At 39.5% G+C, this 16,562-nt stretch overlaps 1 protein-coding gene across 4 annotated transcripts in view; it reads right to left on the bottom strand.

The window, feature by feature from the left end:
• The window catches only part of sulf1 (sulfatase 1), a 42,607-nt gene extending 31,093 nt beyond the window's left edge, over positions 1-11,514 (bottom strand). For 2 of the 4 annotated variants that reach the window (XM_016271715.1, XM_016271716.1), the window contains exon 1: positions 11,288-11,514. The gene's annotated coding sequence lies outside the window, so the exon portion shown is untranslated. The remainder of the gene's footprint in view (positions 1-11,287) is intronic. The other 2 variants (XM_016271713.1, XM_016271714.1) reach the window with 2 other exon arrangements.
• Positions 11,515-16,562: the final 5,048 nt, after the last annotated feature.

The raw sequence follows: 16,562 nt of genomic DNA, 5'->3' as shown, positions 1-16,562 counted from the left end.
ACTGATTATGGGGTAAGAACAAGAATGTGGAATCCGACTGAAGTGGCTTCAGTTTGTTTTCATGCCAACGGACTATTCTGCCTAATCACTGCAGAGTGAATGGATAAACTGCAGTCGCATGAACGACAGCCATGCCAACTGACTCGCACGCAAACACCTTTACTAAATGGGAAAACCACGTACAACTTTGCTCTGCCTGAAAGCTCAGAGAAGCAACTTTTTTTTTTTTTGGGTTATAGTCACTGAAAGAAGATTCAGCTGATGAAGTTTAGTAAATCACAATCCTATTTGTACTAAGTATGCAAGAGTATGAATTCATCTCAAATCACAGTATGTTGCGAACATGCGATAACTATCCAATATCAACTTTTCATAATTTTAATTATAAATAAAATTAATTTATAAAATAGACAAAAATATAAAATATATTACAATTATTATTTTACATTTAGACATTTAGCAGATGCTTTTATCCAAAGTGACTTACAAATGGGGACAATGGAAGCAATCAAAATCAACAAAAGAGCAATGATAAGCAAGTGCTATAACAAGTCTCAGTTAGCTTAATGCAGTACACGTAGCAATTTTTTTTTTAAATAATATAATAATTAAAAAGAAAACAATTTGAATAGAAAAATAATAGAGCAAGCTAGTGTTAGAGGCCTTTTTTGCTTTTGTTAATCAGAAGTCAGAAAGTCAGAATTATAATTGTATAATAAATAAAAAGAAAAAATAGATAGAATGCAAAAAAATTAGAGAAGCAAGTGTAATTATTATTATTTTTTTTTTAAAGAAAACAAGCAGTTAGTAAATAAATAGAGTGCAAGTCTAAAAGGGGCAAGTTTTTTTTATTTTAATTTTTTTATAAAGAATAGAATTAGAATAGAAAGTGCTAGAGTTAGAGGGTCAAATAAAGATGGAAGAGATGTGTTTTTAGCCGATTCTTGAAGATGGCTAAGGATTCAGCTGCTCGGACGGAGTTGGGCAGATCATTCCACCAGGAGGGAATATTTAATTTAAAAGTCAAAGAAAGTGATTTTGTGCCTATGTATCTATAGCACAATAAAGCGTCATTCATTTGCAGAACGCAAGCTTCTAGAGGGCACATAAGTCTGAAGTAATGAATTTAGGTAAAGGGGTGCCGAGCCAGTGGTGGTTTTGTAGGCAAACATTAATGCCTTGAATTTTATGCGATAATATATATCATATATGATTTTATATAACAATTTTATTGATTATTTATCGATTTTATATAACAAATGTATTCAATTTATATAAACTTACATAAACAGAATATTATAAATTAATTAAAAAAGCTCCGATATCTAACACCAATATATTGCAAATGCCTTAATGACTTTCTGATGGTTCTCTAAAGTTCCAAATTGCCTAAAATCTAAGTAATGAATTTAAAAATAATCACTTTAGCACAAAGATAATACCTACAGCAAGATGTTTACAGCATTTTATCACGAACAAATCTGAATTAAATCAAGCAAACAGAGAAAGCCTCATTTCTACATTTGAATGACTACATAAGTTCCATAACAAAAGACACCTATACAAGCCAGAGCTTTGCCCTGGTAGTCATACTACCCTAATGGGAGGAGTCTTTCAAAAAAGTTCTTTCAAATGCAAGGCTGTGTGCTTGAAACATCCCATTGATGTTTCTGGGTAGTTTTTCTCTTTGGCATTTACCTTGTTGGTGTGTGTATCTAGAGACTTGACTTGTGCTGAGGAAACAGAAGCTTTTCTATCTGCTGGAACAGCTAAGCAAACGTCAAAAATCAAATCAAATCAGGAGTGGCAGCAGTTGTCAACAGTGTGATGCCAGCCAGCATAAAAATGGAACTGTCCAAATAAGAGTGCACGCCATTTGGACGCCTGTAGGCCAAGTTCTCCATCCTGACAGCGTTATCTGGTGGTTTTTTGAAGAAATGGACTAAAACAACCAAATTCTAGTGGTTATGTAGTTTTTTTAAAGCCAAAATGCAATAGCTTTACAAAACAAACACAAACTACTATGAAATCTTACTTCATTTTTTTCTGTTTCATTCTTAGAAGCTTTTATTAAATATTTCAACAGGCAATTGACTATATTTAGCGGAAAATTGTTAGTGTTTAACCACTAAATTGAACGGCATAAAAGCTTTGACAGTGTGGTTTCAGAACAAATAGCAGTGACTTTCACTGAAAACAAGTTTTATGCTAATCTCCAACCCTCCAACAGGACCAAAAAAAAAAAAAAAAAGTAGGGGCTTTGGTGTTCTGTTACCTGACAGAGCCCATCTCATTCATTATTAATGCATGTAAATATCATCAAAATAATCAGCCTCCCACAGACGTCAAAGCCTTGTGGGGAGTAGGAATTTGGACCAATGAGTTGGGGCTACCCAGCACGAAACAATAAATAAAAACCTGGCAACTGACAAAACTGTCCAGTGGCAGCTGGTAAGGACAAAAACCCAGATTTAGATGGCAGAAAGATAATGTTAGGACAGTGGTAGACAAAAAAAAAAAAAGATCAAGTAATTTGTTCTTCTGTGAACTTGTGCAGACAGTTTGAGCACTTACACTTTGAAAGATTGATGCCATGGCCACTTTAGTTCCCCAGGCTGCCAAGCTGCTTAGCCACGCCAGCTCACATTATCAGGTTCTCCACTAACACCAGTCTCACACACATCTACACCCAGCTGCAGCTGATGGCAGTCGACAGTGCCGCCTCTCAAGAACCCCATCCACTGGGACTTACTCACACATTAAAGCCCACCAAAACCCCTCTCTAATCTCCAAACTAACCACACATCACTACCTCTTTTTTCTGAATGCCAAGGCAGGGGGGGCTAGAGCAAGTTTTATGATTTTTCCATAATCCAATATACTAGCAGCAGAGAGGCCCCTAAAGTCACGCTGTCTGAGAGCGACGGTGCTATGGGTGACCAGTTATGGGTGACCTGTACCGTGGCATACATGACTCTCGGTGGGTGCCGCGCAGCATCTCAACGACTGTGAGAGAAAGAGAGAGCAGCTCACAGGCTTAAACATACAGGGCGCAGAACTCAGAGCTAAGCAAATTCCATTCAGCTCCTCCTCGGCTTGGCTTTGGGAGAGATTAGCTTACTCTTATGAAGGCCCAACTCATTAGCCACCTGCAAAGTCGGCGCAGCATAACCCAGTCAAAGCTTCAGACCTTCTCGACATTCTCTGGCTACTTACTCTGCTGTTTAAAAGCAAGTACAATCGACTGAGATTGCCAGGTAAGGCTGAAATCAGCTCTGACCAAATTTGGCAGTGTTGTAGCAAAGCCTAACGGAGATTCTTCCTGGCGTCTTCGCTCGAGTTGAAGCAGCTGAAGCAAGCCATCCTCGCCTCTCTCGGTCAGCTGGGAGGTCTCACCGGAGAGGTTTTCAGCCCATTCATTTAAGTGTGTGGTTAATGAAAGAAGCAAAAAAGTAGATCTCCAAAGACAGCATAATGGAGGAGGGGCAATGTCAAACCTTTGGCCTTTGATCAACTCGGTATATGACAAATAACAGAGAAACAGACACAGTAAACGCATTTTATGGGTCTTTGTTGGGAGGGGGAGAAAATTAATTACAGCTGCAACCAGCCATACCATAATAAATGTGCTTCTGTGTCTTGAGGAATGCTTTTCTTTCAGAGACTTTGACGTTCAGTTCATATTCTCCACAATACATACATCACCATGGGAAAAAATTGACTTTTTATAACTCCAGATCCAATATAAAACCAGTTAAAGAGAACCTCCCAAAGAATATATGTTTCATCTTAATTTCATTTTTTAAAGAAATCTTCCTCTCACCACAGTGGCAAATACACCAAACACATTAAAATGCCACAAAGAAAATATTCAAATTGCTTCAGTGAGTTTCGACTGACGTAACCGTCCTGAATAAATAAATTGATGTCTTTTCCATGAAATCAGCAGCCAGCTCCCAACATGAAGAACATAGGGAGCCAAGCAAATCTGTTTGACTATCTTTGCTGCTTAAGTGATCCTTATATTGTATGAGCCGTTCGCTGACTGAAGACGCGTGGCACCATTACAAGCCTGAAAACATAAATTCCTCACTACTATAGAAGAGGTGCCACCAGACCACATCTATGCCATGAGGTTGACATGGACAGGTGAAAAGACCTGGCCACAGACATATACAGTTGAAATTACCCATCTGATAATGACTGATGAATATTCCTACTGGAACACTTGTCAAAACAAATTAGCACTTTTTCACAAGTTCCAGTTGACAAGAAAGATGATAAATCCAGGGCTTTGTGCACTTGTATAAGTAGTCTAAAAGTGTGTGATGTTAATCCAATAAAATCCCGTCATACTTCAGAAGTCATAGAAGGGCACAGGTGAAAAAGAGGAGAAAAAAGTTGGGTCAAAACAGAATTAGACCATGATTCCCTTGACTCCTTATTGCTACGTTAATGAGCAAAACTGAATTGTGTTCAAACCCCAAATATAAATACATGGTCTACCGGCAAGCACACACGGCAGGCCTCACCACTGGAACATATGGCCTGTCTGGAAGTGGAGAGACTGCGTTACTCCATTTAATGCCAGGATCAGCTTTCAACTCGCACTTATTTCATCAGTAAGACCAAAGTAAGAGATTTAGTTGCTGCACCTCGAATGACAAAGCCACAGAAGTGCACATCACAAAGCTTTACATGAAATGGGTCAGAAAGCACAGACTGCTTGCTGGCGAAACCACCAGCACTGTCCAGTGGATGTTCATTTGAGACTCAACCTGCTGAATGTGTACAAGGGGCGCTGAGGAACAGAATTCCAGACTGTTTTTGGGAGGGGTAAGTGGGATGATGGAGGGTTTTGTCAGCAGGCCCCTGTCAGAGCATTTCTGTCCTAGTGTGAAATGGTACACTTCCAGAATGTGGGGCATGTACAGACAGAATCTCTGCAGAAAGACACTAACTATGAGACAACCCATCCCTGACCTTCCCCGTCACTCTCTGCTATAGATACCGGTGGGATGTTACTCATAAAAGAAGAAAAAAAAACTATTTGTTATACATCTCTTCAGCCACACAGACACACGAAGAAATGCAACCTGTAATTTGAATGAATGAATGATGCATTTCTATAGCGCTTTATTGTGTATTGTTGTACACCCAAAGCACTTTACAATCATGTGGGGGGGTCTCTCCTCAACCACCACCAGTGTGCAGCATCCACTTGGATGATGCGACGGCAGCCACAGGACAACAGCGCCAGTGCGCTCACCACACACCAGCTACAGGTGGAGAGGAGAGAAAGTCATAGAGTCAATCAAGTGGTTGGTGATTATTAGGAGGCCATGATTGACAAAGGCCAGGGGGGCAATTTGGCCAGGACACCGGGGTTACACCCCTACTCTTTACGAGAAGTGCCATGGGATTTTTAATGACCACAGAGAGTCAGGACCTTGGTTTAATGTCTCATCCGAAAGACGGTGCTTCTTGACAGTATAGTGTCCCCGTCACTATACTGGTCATTTATACTCATATTATGATGCTTTCCTCGTCAGCGCTTGAGGCATGAATGCATGTGGCTTTTTTTCGAAGTGTGCGATCACATAATTTGTAACGTAATTAACTTTGAGCGCACTGCCATTTTTCTGACACCTGTACTTACAGGTCACGCCCCACCCACAGACTGTATGATCTTTTCAAAATCACAGGATTCATTTTCAAAAGCAGTGCAGGCAAATATTCACACGCATTTACAAATTCACAGCCAGCACGGCCAAACCCAAAATGCTGAGTGCCAGAGGAAAAACATGCCATATGTAAATGAGCCTGTGCAGAGTTCTGGAATGCCCTCTGGGAATCTCAGCTGGCCAGTCTCTTTCTTATGGAAGCCCATTTCAACCTAAGAGTGAAATATGCATGGTGCGAACTACGGGGGAGCTCGGCTCCCCCTAATAAGATATGGGCTCCCCTGAAAGCGTGATTTGTGAAATTTTGGGGGGTCTCAAAAAATATTGACAATGTGTTATTATGACGTTCAATTTCAGTTTTGTGTAATGTGATCATCGTGGATTATTATGTGTAAAATTGCTATAGGGTAGGGTAATCCTGTATAGTGATTTATCCTATATAGTGCTTGCATACAGCAAGTAGTGCATACACTTGTAGCTGTTATGTATCTTTGTAATTCATTGTAAGCTCCCTTTTGAGCCAAGCGCACGAACCACCCCCCCCCCTTCCCCCTGTTATAAAAAAAACAAAACAAGTGGGCTCAACCCAAAGTCCACGGTATATTTCGAACACTGGAAATATGTAATATGTATACAAATTTATAAACAATAATGTTATAAAGTTCAAAATAAGAAAGTTAAACTGTGATATAATCGAAAAGAAAGAAAGTTGCAGAAAGTCACAATCAAAAGGAATGTCAGAATAATGACAGTTGGGATAACGAAAATAATTCATTTAAAGAAATAAATATTCGCAATTACAATAAAGTAGCAATTGGCGAGAAATAAATGTTTTGAAATGGTCGCAATCTTGAGAAGTCTGAATTAAAAATAAACAATGGGAATTGTGGGCAGAAAAGTCTTGTGCAAGACAAAATTATATTGGGAGATAAACATGCAACTTAAAAAAAACTCTTTTCGGAAGTCGCAATTAAAAGATCAAGTCGATATTTGCCCTTTTACTTCAACAGGCTTTCATACTGGCCCTGGAACAGTAGCAAAATCAAATGGAGACTGGTTTCTTATTTCTTCCTTTTGCATCATAAAACATGTCAATCAACTAAAAACAACATTTTGGTAAAATTAATTAAAAGAGCAGAAAGCCAAATGCAACTTCCCTACCCTTGATCTACGTCTAATTTCTTCACTGCCACATCGATCACACCATGGCAACCATACAGGAAAACCACAGAACCACTTCATTTGGATGGTACAGCTCACCAGTGGCTTGCATGTTGGGCTCGGGCGAGACAAACCCAAAGCAATGAAAGGTTTATAGGCAATTCCACTCAAGAGCAAGCCACAGCAGAGGTCAGACTCATATCCCCATGGTAACGATGAGAAAGAGACATGAAAGCAAATCAAAGTCACGCAGCAACAGAAAACATTTTAGTCTGAATATGTTGCATGCTTAGCGTTGTCATGTCTGAAAGAGGCCGTTATGGACCCACTGAATTCATTCATGCAGCAGTTGAAATAAAAAATTAAACAGGAAGGGTGGTAGGTTACGTTTTTATTAGGTGAGCTGTCGGCAGAGCATGTCTATTCTTTCCCCCCAGTTGGTTCTCTATTTCTATTCTGAATTAGTGAAGGATAAAAGCATCACCCCCTGGCCACACCACCTTTTTGTGCCTCCTTCACTCCAATGCACCCTGGCGGCTACTTAATTGCATGTGATATAGGAAGGCCCTTTTTCTTTCAAACTTAAATAGGATTGCCTGTTCTCTACAACACTGTACAGCAGAATTGACATGGTATGGACAATGTCATCCATAGGCAGGTAAGAACAGGTTAGTTTGTGCGAGATTGCATGTGATAGCAACATTCAACGTGACTACTGGCATGTGTGTGAGAAAATGTGTAAGAATACTAGGGAGGGCTTGGGGTGGCACAATGGTGGTTGGACCCTCTGACCTCCATTGAGCTACTCCTAGGCAAAAGCTTCCAAACTCTTTCAACTTCCACTCACAAACCTGAACAAACTCCTCCAAACTCCTCCAAAGTTACCCAGTCCTGAGTTTTCAGAAGATTCCTAACACTGTCCATTCTTTGGACAAGCCAAAAACAACCACCTGTGCCTCTACACCTGTTTTACAACCAGCTACAATGTGAATGAAGATCAATAATGACTGGCTCCATTACCTTACCAATTATCATGACCCCAAGGGGTTCAAGTAACAGTCAGCGCCTAAGTCTAGAACTTATTAGCATCTCTGACTTATTTGAGAGAGCATCATTGTAAATGTGAAATATATGGTTACACCATTTGGAGTTCCTCAGATTGCCACATTGATAGAATCTTTGAGAACTCCCAGAAGTTGCCTCAAAATACAATTCATGTGCCCTAAAACCTTTCTTTTACGATAGAATTACTGGAGGAACCTTCATCATCAAGTTCTGACTAGAGGAACCACTGGTAGCCTCAAGTTCTTAAAAGGCCCCAGCAGATCTGTCCTTTGAGACATTCCCCAAATCTTGGCAATCTAGGCAACCCAAAATGGATTTGCCTACCGTGACCATGATGCAACAGATTGACACTCTTCAAACACTTGGGGGCACTATAGAGAGCTTATTCTGTTAATGTTTCTCATGAGTCTGTCTTTCCTAGAGCAGGAAGGATCATCCAAACATCATGACTGCCCCTTACAAGGAGAGATCAATAATATTCACAGTGAAATTATAAACCGTAGACCATAAAACAGGGCTATGAGCTACAGATAAGCAAGACAACACCATGCTGAAACACTGTCAACTCTCAATTACAGCTATGATATCACCCACCTTCCCTTTTAAATTACCACCTCACTTCCTGTAGGAACACTATTATTAAGCACTGATAAACAGTTACTACACAATGTAGCTCAATTTTCTCTCTCACTGCCTACCTAAACAAGACTTTATGTCCATGTGGTGGGAATGGCTGTGCAACTAACACAATGATGCTCCTCAGAGGATCCTGGGAACAGCTGGCACCGGTGGCCACCTCCACATGCTGCCATTTTTCCAGCACTTGACAGAAAGGAGCGTACATACAGGCTGTTTAATGTCCAGGAGTCTGGCAACTGTGATTTGTTTCACATAACGACAGCGAATATATGCAACTAGTTAAAAGCAAAGAGGCATTTTATAAACAGCTCAAGAGCCATGCGGTATAGTGGCACAAGGGTTCCCGCTGCTTTTGATATGAGTTGGTAAGTGAACATGAATGGCAGGGGGTTAAATACTTAACATATCCAAAGCCTTAGGAAAACTGAGAAGCCATACAGGATATTAAATCAAAGAGTATGAAATGGTCATTGACAATAAGACAAAGACTGAAATCTAAATGAAAAATTACAAAAAATATTCCCATGGTTGTTCTTCAAAACGAGCCCGAGTTCTTGCGCTCTCTCTCTCTCTCTCTCTCTCTCTCTCTCACACACACACACACACACACACACACACACACACACACACATACAGCTTAGAGTTCATGCTCTCTCATGGTCCCACTCTCACGGTACAGCTGATCCCCGGTCAAACGCTCCAAAAGACGGAACAGCTACTGAAACAATATTAGTGTTGGCAGATCCAAATCTTGAACTACAAATTATTCGCAACAGCTGCAGCGACTGTTTAGACTTTGACACAAAACCGCAGCGATCTCTAAAAGATGCGGGGATCAGGATCATGTATCTGTTTACCCAAATATGAAAATTCTGTCATTATTTACTCACCCTTAAGTCATCTCAAACATGTTTCTCATTCATTATGTGAAAAAGAGAGATGAAATATTTCTCCTTTTGTGTTCCAGTAAAGAAAGTAAATAGGAATCCAGGCTATCAAGTTCCAAAATGTTGGTCCGTTCATCAGACAAAGCTATCAAATGGCTTCTGTTGACTGTATATAGCACATGAGTTGAATGAACCACTTTTATAGTTATGATTTTGGAGCTTAACAACCCCAGCTCCACTTTCATTATGAAAAAGAGTAGCCAGGACATTCAAAATATTTCCTTTTGCAATCCACAAAACAAAGTCATACAAGTTTGAAATGACATGCAGATGAGTAATTGACAACTTTCCTTTTTGACAGTACAAAAACAGTGCATGGAAATGAAAAGCAGGCCCATATATTTAAAACGTATTGCACAGATGAAAAGCTTTAACTGACAAGTTTACGGCATGGCTCTGTTCGCAAAGAACGAACAGGTCAAGGGTATTGTCTGCTTTCTAACTTAAACAAGGGTTTGAGACCATAAACATACTTTAGTTCAGATCTCCTCAAAGACCTCAGTGCTACAACACCTAATCACATATGGCTCATGTAAATGAAAGATGGATGAAAAGCAGTTTTTGGCTACTAATGCAACCCATCAAGACTCATTTGGCAAGGTAATTTTTAACCTCACATTAAATCATTTGGCAAGGTAATTTTTAACCTCACATTAAATAAAATCCGCTTGTGCATTAAATTGATTCAACGAAAGGTAATGTCTGCATAAGCTTCATCTCCCAAATTATTTTTCAAACACTAATGAAGTTAGAGCAAAAAAAAGCAACTGATAAGTTTCTAAATTCACACTCCTTCATAATCCTGCAGTCATCACTTGTAATGACTGCCTTCATTGTAAAAAATTAACACTGGTGCTGATGTATTTGTGGTTTTCTCAAATGAATTTCAGCGTGTGAGTGAGTGATGTTGACATGGCTGATTAATGTGTGTAAATAAACATCATTCACACAACTCTGTCTTTGTGGCATTCCTGGCATCATTCTTCTGCCCCTCTCACCCTTACAGCTGTACAGTTCCCTCAGCAAACACCTCGCACTGTATACATGCCCGGCAGCAACATATTAATGCTAGACATCTAGTTCTAGTTCATTGGCAGGTCTCCCTTTTTTTGGATTACTGGAGTTGAGTGAAACTTGTGGCATGATTTCTTTAGAGTCACCTCTTGGTTTACATATGTTGCAACCTGGTCCAGGAGATGTTCGTAATGCCACATTTGTTCAAAACGAAGACAGAGTCAGCTTAATGCAGGACACAACTCATTTAAATGACCGATGCCATTTGAATGCATTAAACTTGTGTTTGCCGGCAACATGTGCAGGCTCAGACTCAATAAATTTGTGAGCGAATATAGAGGCAAATTAAAGTTTGTAAGTCGCAGTAGATCTAGCGTAGACCAAGCAATTACAATCAAATTTAAGAGAATTTATAACTGGCATAGTTTGAAGGTGATACTCAATCTATAGTAGGATGTTCCCTTCAACTTTTTAGCAAGACAGAAACAGCAGTTAAACCAAGGTTTCCGTGTCATCTTCATGTAGTCAAAATCCAATTAGATGGTTCATTAAAACTCACATAACATGGAAAAGACGTCTGTCCAGTCATTCAGAAACTACAATCTCTCATTCAGAAATCTCTCTCACTGAATTCCAAACCTGTCAGCATTTCAGCTTCACACAAGAGAACCAAATGATACAGCAAAAAAAACATTTAATACAAATAAGCTAAAAATCACAGACCCTCAGAGGAAAAACAAACTAGTTGGAGAGAGTGAGAATCAGAAGTGTTACTACCTGGATGTCAGTCTTGCTCATGGAGTTGAACTCTCTCGCTGTGGGTTGTTCACTCTTGAGCTCCTCAGAGTGTTTGTGGGGACCACACTGCTCCTGGAAGACAGCCTTCCTCCTCTAATCCGTTCTCCAATGTGATGACACACACTAACCCCAACCATCTGTTGAAACACGTCCTCCAGCACTCAGCACAGTGGTGCGTCAAGACAAACTACCCAGCCCAATCAGAGAGGGTACTGGGTGGCTCTTCCCAGGTTGGAGGCAGGGAAAAGGACATAAGGGAAACACTAGTCAGAGATGTCTAAAAACTCTAGCCACGGTAACCTGAGATTTAGAGAGAGAGGGAGGAGAGGAGAAGAGGAGGGAGGGGATTGAGAATGCGAATGAGAAAGGGAGGGAGGGAGGGCAGCACGTCTCTGAACAGTTATGTTGCCAATTGTAGCTCACAGGAATCCAATAGAAGCAGCCTGGGGATCCTCAAATCTCACTCACACATATAGTTGTAATGTATACCCTCTAAAGCTTAGAGGGAAATAAACTGCACAAAAAGTGTGTGGTCAGTTCAACAAAGTAAGTCTTGCATAGACCACAATGCACTGCCGTTTGCACTACACTGTTACATCTGCCTAACTCACACCTCCCTCTTATAAATCTTCAGCTGTCTCAGCAGCATTCCTGTCCTTCGCAATCTACTGCCTTAAGTTAAGCGAGAAAGAGATTTTCCAGAGATAAGAGACTGAGCCAGGATCATTAGCGCCATTTAGTTTATTTCATTTTAGCTATTGCCATTTTTAATGCTGTACTGGATTTAAATAGCTTCACTGTAATTTATCTGAAGCTAGACTAAATATTCAGTGTTAATAGCTTATTTTCTATCAAATATTTGCCTTAGTGACAATGGCAGATAAGAGTGTCTAAGATTAATGATAATAAAAATAATAATAATAAATGTTAATAAAACATGTCAAATTCTTAGAAATATATTCTCTTTCAGTGGTGTTTTTGTTGAAAACCAAAGTTCAACAAATGTTTACATTTAGCTTACTCTAAAAATGTGATGTTACCAGTTAAAAAAAATATTTTTTATTTTTTGCATTTTGTTTAATCTATTTTATAAATGATTAATTCATAACTAGTTTGTGTTTGTGTGTGTGTGTGTGTGTGGAGGGGGGGGGGGTATTTGTACCACATAACATTGTACAACTTGAACTAACCTTGCCTTATCAAATACTATAATACCCTAAGTCTTAACGAGATTTTGGCCTTATAAAAAGAAAGATTAAAAAAATATCCTTAATGAAGCTATTTTTCATCATTATATCAGGACAGTAAGCCCACCCAGAGATTTTTAAAGGTATTTTTTCTTATTATTTTTACATTTATTTTCAATAAATTAATTTTGAAACAGAAAGTCACTGTATATATGCACTGAGATTTGAATGTATTTTGGAATAAATTATTGGACAAAAAAAGACAAAGGAGTTATGCCATTGACCCTTTGGATCCACAAGACTATAGAAAAACAGTATGCACTTTGGTGCACACTGACAATCAAAGTCAATGATTTTATCCTCATGTTAGTAGAACGTCAACAGAAAATGGCTTGTCTTTTATTAAAATGCAGCTCAATAAACATGCTAACCCTGGCTCTCTGCTATCTTAGCAACTAAGTTCATCAGTTGAGGAAATGAAAACAAAGGCTGCTAAGTGACCTATTAGCATTCTTTAAAGCTGCTTTCACACGTGGTAAAAGTTTCAGTTAGGCCAGACCAAACTCAAACACTGATCAATCTTCACTCCTGACAAACCCCTCAAAAGCCCCAAATCAAACAAACACAGCGAGCTCGTCATCACATACCCTACTCATGTAGCCAAGGAGAAGTACGTCTTATAGGCCTATCCTTTAATACTATATCTGTTTGACCTTTCCTATGCTAATGATGCCAATCTGAGAGAGGAACTAGACTGATGACAGTTTCAGGAGAGGCTGGAAGGGTCAATAAGATCCAGCAGATGGCAAAACATGAGATTTAGCATATTCTTACAGTGGAAAGAACAAGGTGACTCAGGTCTCAGAACTGACATACATTTGTAATACTTTTTTTTTCTACTCATCGTGTAATCAAACATAGTCTTGTTTTTAAAGGGTTTCCTATGCAACCAACCACAAACTTCCAGCAAAAGCATTCATCACATCTTAACGCCATTTGCATGCTGTTTCGAGACTCATTCTGATCCATTTTCCAGCCGGCACATTCAGCGGAACTACTGGGTGAAAACAGATACTTCCATCATTTTAGCAAGATTCTCATTTTCACTGCTGTTTAAATGCTCAGGATATTAGATTAAGAGCAACAAAGGCTATTTTCATCACGGGCACAAGAAACCCCCAGTCTTGGTTCACATGAGGTTTGGAAAAAAGGGAAGAGCTCAAATTAGATTGACTGAATTCACAAAGTGTGACCCACCCCCTTTACAACTACACACTTAGTACATGCCGCACCTCAAACCCCAAAGCCAGCCCCCCAACCCCCACCTCCAAATATTTCTAAAAGCCTTTGAGGGCGAGAAGTGGCAAACAACCCTGTTCTTCAGTGGACTCACTGATCACTGACAAGAAATGTCTCTTATCGTACATGGTCTTCAAAAAGTTGTTGGGTTTCCCATTCCTTTTGTTCCCCAAGACAAAAACCACCCACCTCAGATCTCAAGGGAACTTTGAATATCTTGCTAAATATAAGTGACAACATCTTTTAGGAGTTTTTAATTAAATTAATTCGTCAGAGTCATAGTCTTGTGAGCAAACACATGTTTGAGTCCTCTCTGCGCCCCCAATGCTTTCTGTGCACTCTTGCACTGTCCTATCGAAATAAATGATAAAAGACCACATTTTTTTTTATAAATAATAAAAATGGTTAGTCTTATTGGATTTTATTATATATATATATATATATATATATATATATATAGATATATATATATATTATTATTTTTTTTTTAAATTAAATTCTTTTAAATTAATTTCTGTCTTACAAACCCCCTGCAGTTTCAATGCAAACATCTAAGTGTTTGAAAATGGCACTTGCAAAAACCTAGAGGCTTTGTAAGGGAACTGCAGGGGGTTTGTGAGATAGAAAAAAAAAATAATAATCGAACACAAAAATGCATCAAAAAATAAAATGAATAATATAATAAGACTCTGCTTTAAGGCATAAAACCTTTTCCCTTGGGTATAAAATCCATAGACTAACACACAATCATTAGAGATCTTTGGGATTTCATGTTTGAGGCCTCTAGAATAGGACACTGTGAACTGTTCTTGTGTTGAACTGTTCTAAAGACCCTGCAGGAGGTCACTTAGGCTGTCCAGAGCAAAACCAAAAAAAGCCCCCCCCTCCCAACACACAAAAGAGGAACACTGAATTAACCCCTGCAAGGACCCTCTTCCATCTACAAGCCTACATGAGGCTCACAGGTGCAGCGAGAACCTTGTGTGTGTGTATATCAGCTAGAGGGGGCCTACTTGGTTCATTTGTCTCATTCATTATGCTTGGATGAGATTTGGTGTCTTTGGGCCAAGGGGGGCAGAGAGAGAGTGCGAACAAGCTCTAAACATAAATTACATTTGTGGTGTTGTCTTCCACGGTTTCGAGTGCCAAAAGCACGCGTGCAATGCAGCCATGCTCTGGATCAAATGTTTTATAGAGTCAGCTGCCTAATGCTTTGACCTCAGCAAATAACCCCATCACTATCCTGAAATATCCACTTCTTTATCTCCAACGTGCATGAAACGGCTACGCTTAGGTGTCAAAGACAGAACACATCCCAAAGGAAAACGAGTTTTCACTTTGGATATACCAAAACTCAACAGCTATTGAAAAACATAATTGAATGCTATTCATCAGACTAGGACATCACACAGATCAAAAGGTAAACCAGTAAGCTAATTGCAGACTAATTGCACCACTTTGATTTCCCAGACAGCAGTCACCACTGCCAGGCTCGTCAGCACCGTTCTTTGAGATTCGACATCAAAGCGGGTTGCTAGTTAATGCAATTATCACTATACAGACAAGTGTCATGTGTCACTGGCTCTAATCAACCAATAACTATGGGGTGGAACCTCAATTATTGATACTTAAATCAGAGTAATTTCACTGTCAAAATGACATTAAACCACTACTTACATATTTGTCTCAATCATTTTGCGCTGAGAGCGGAGGGGGATTCATGCTTCATTGGATTGAATAATTACCAATAACAGACCTGCTACTGTAAGGAAACTTCTTTACAGCCCATCACATGTTTTAATAGCAGTTCAACTGCTTAGCTAATACTCAGCGTACTTTTATTTCTTGACAAAACAATCCCGTGTCTCAGATCAGGTGAAGCTAACTTCAAGCTAATTGCCCTCACATGTCCCAGACTGACCGCTCCGCGGATGGTTCTCTTTGCCAGAAAAATTGAGTGTGTTGTCAAGTAATTTCTTGGACGAAAGTATCTTGAAATGCCTCCAGATCCCAAGCAATAACCATTTTCAGCTTTAAGCTGAAACAACTGTCAGAAGAGAGGGTTACTTTAGTTGCTAGGCTACATAGCTGTCACATGCAATCAGGGAACGAGTGCACAGGCTACTTATTGACTATCACTTCAAATGGTGTATTGGTTTCATAGTCCCTCATTGCCCATCGAGCTTGAAACTGAATATAAAAGTAATTTCCTCTAGAGTCTTTATAAGAACCATCATCTGTATCCGCAATATGGGCCCCTCAGTCATGTTCTTCTGCACGGTTAAGTACATTAGCATTTCTTAAACATATTAGGGCAGCCAAGACATGTAAAGCAGTTTATAACATGACTTTAATCAAATAATATTGGCAAATCTGGTTTGAGCTTAACTAAATGACCCATTGAGGTTATTTTCAATAAAAATAGGGGTATACATGGCTACATGCTATAAAAATCAAACTCATGACGTATTTTTTTGGGTTAAGTCAATTGGCCATTATCTGTTCAAAATATTCTCCCTACCGCTTTGCTGTCGAGCTTTAGATCAGGTTGATTCACCTTCCAAGCCTAATTCGTGTTGACCATTGTCTTGATGAACGACGACAGTGATGATTTGGGTGAAAGGAACAGGCTGTTGCCCAGACTGTCCTGGGGTTTGTAAGCCCCTAGCACGCTTAGTAGCACTCAGGAATCCCAAGATCCCTTGGTCCCCTCAGGCTCTGTCACTGCTCAGCATCTCAGCGCTCGAGAAACAGTAAAGCACAGTGTG

This window comes from Sinocyclocheilus grahami, unplaced genomic scaffold (genome assembly GCF_001515645.1).
Source record: "Sinocyclocheilus grahami isolate Dianchi unplaced genomic scaffold, SAMN03320097.WGS_v1.1 scaffold65.1, whole genome shotgun sequence".
NCBI lineage: Eukaryota > Metazoa > Chordata > Actinopteri > Cypriniformes > Cyprinidae > Sinocyclocheilus > Sinocyclocheilus grahami.
This window is presented reverse-complemented; position numbering and strand designations above follow the sequence as displayed.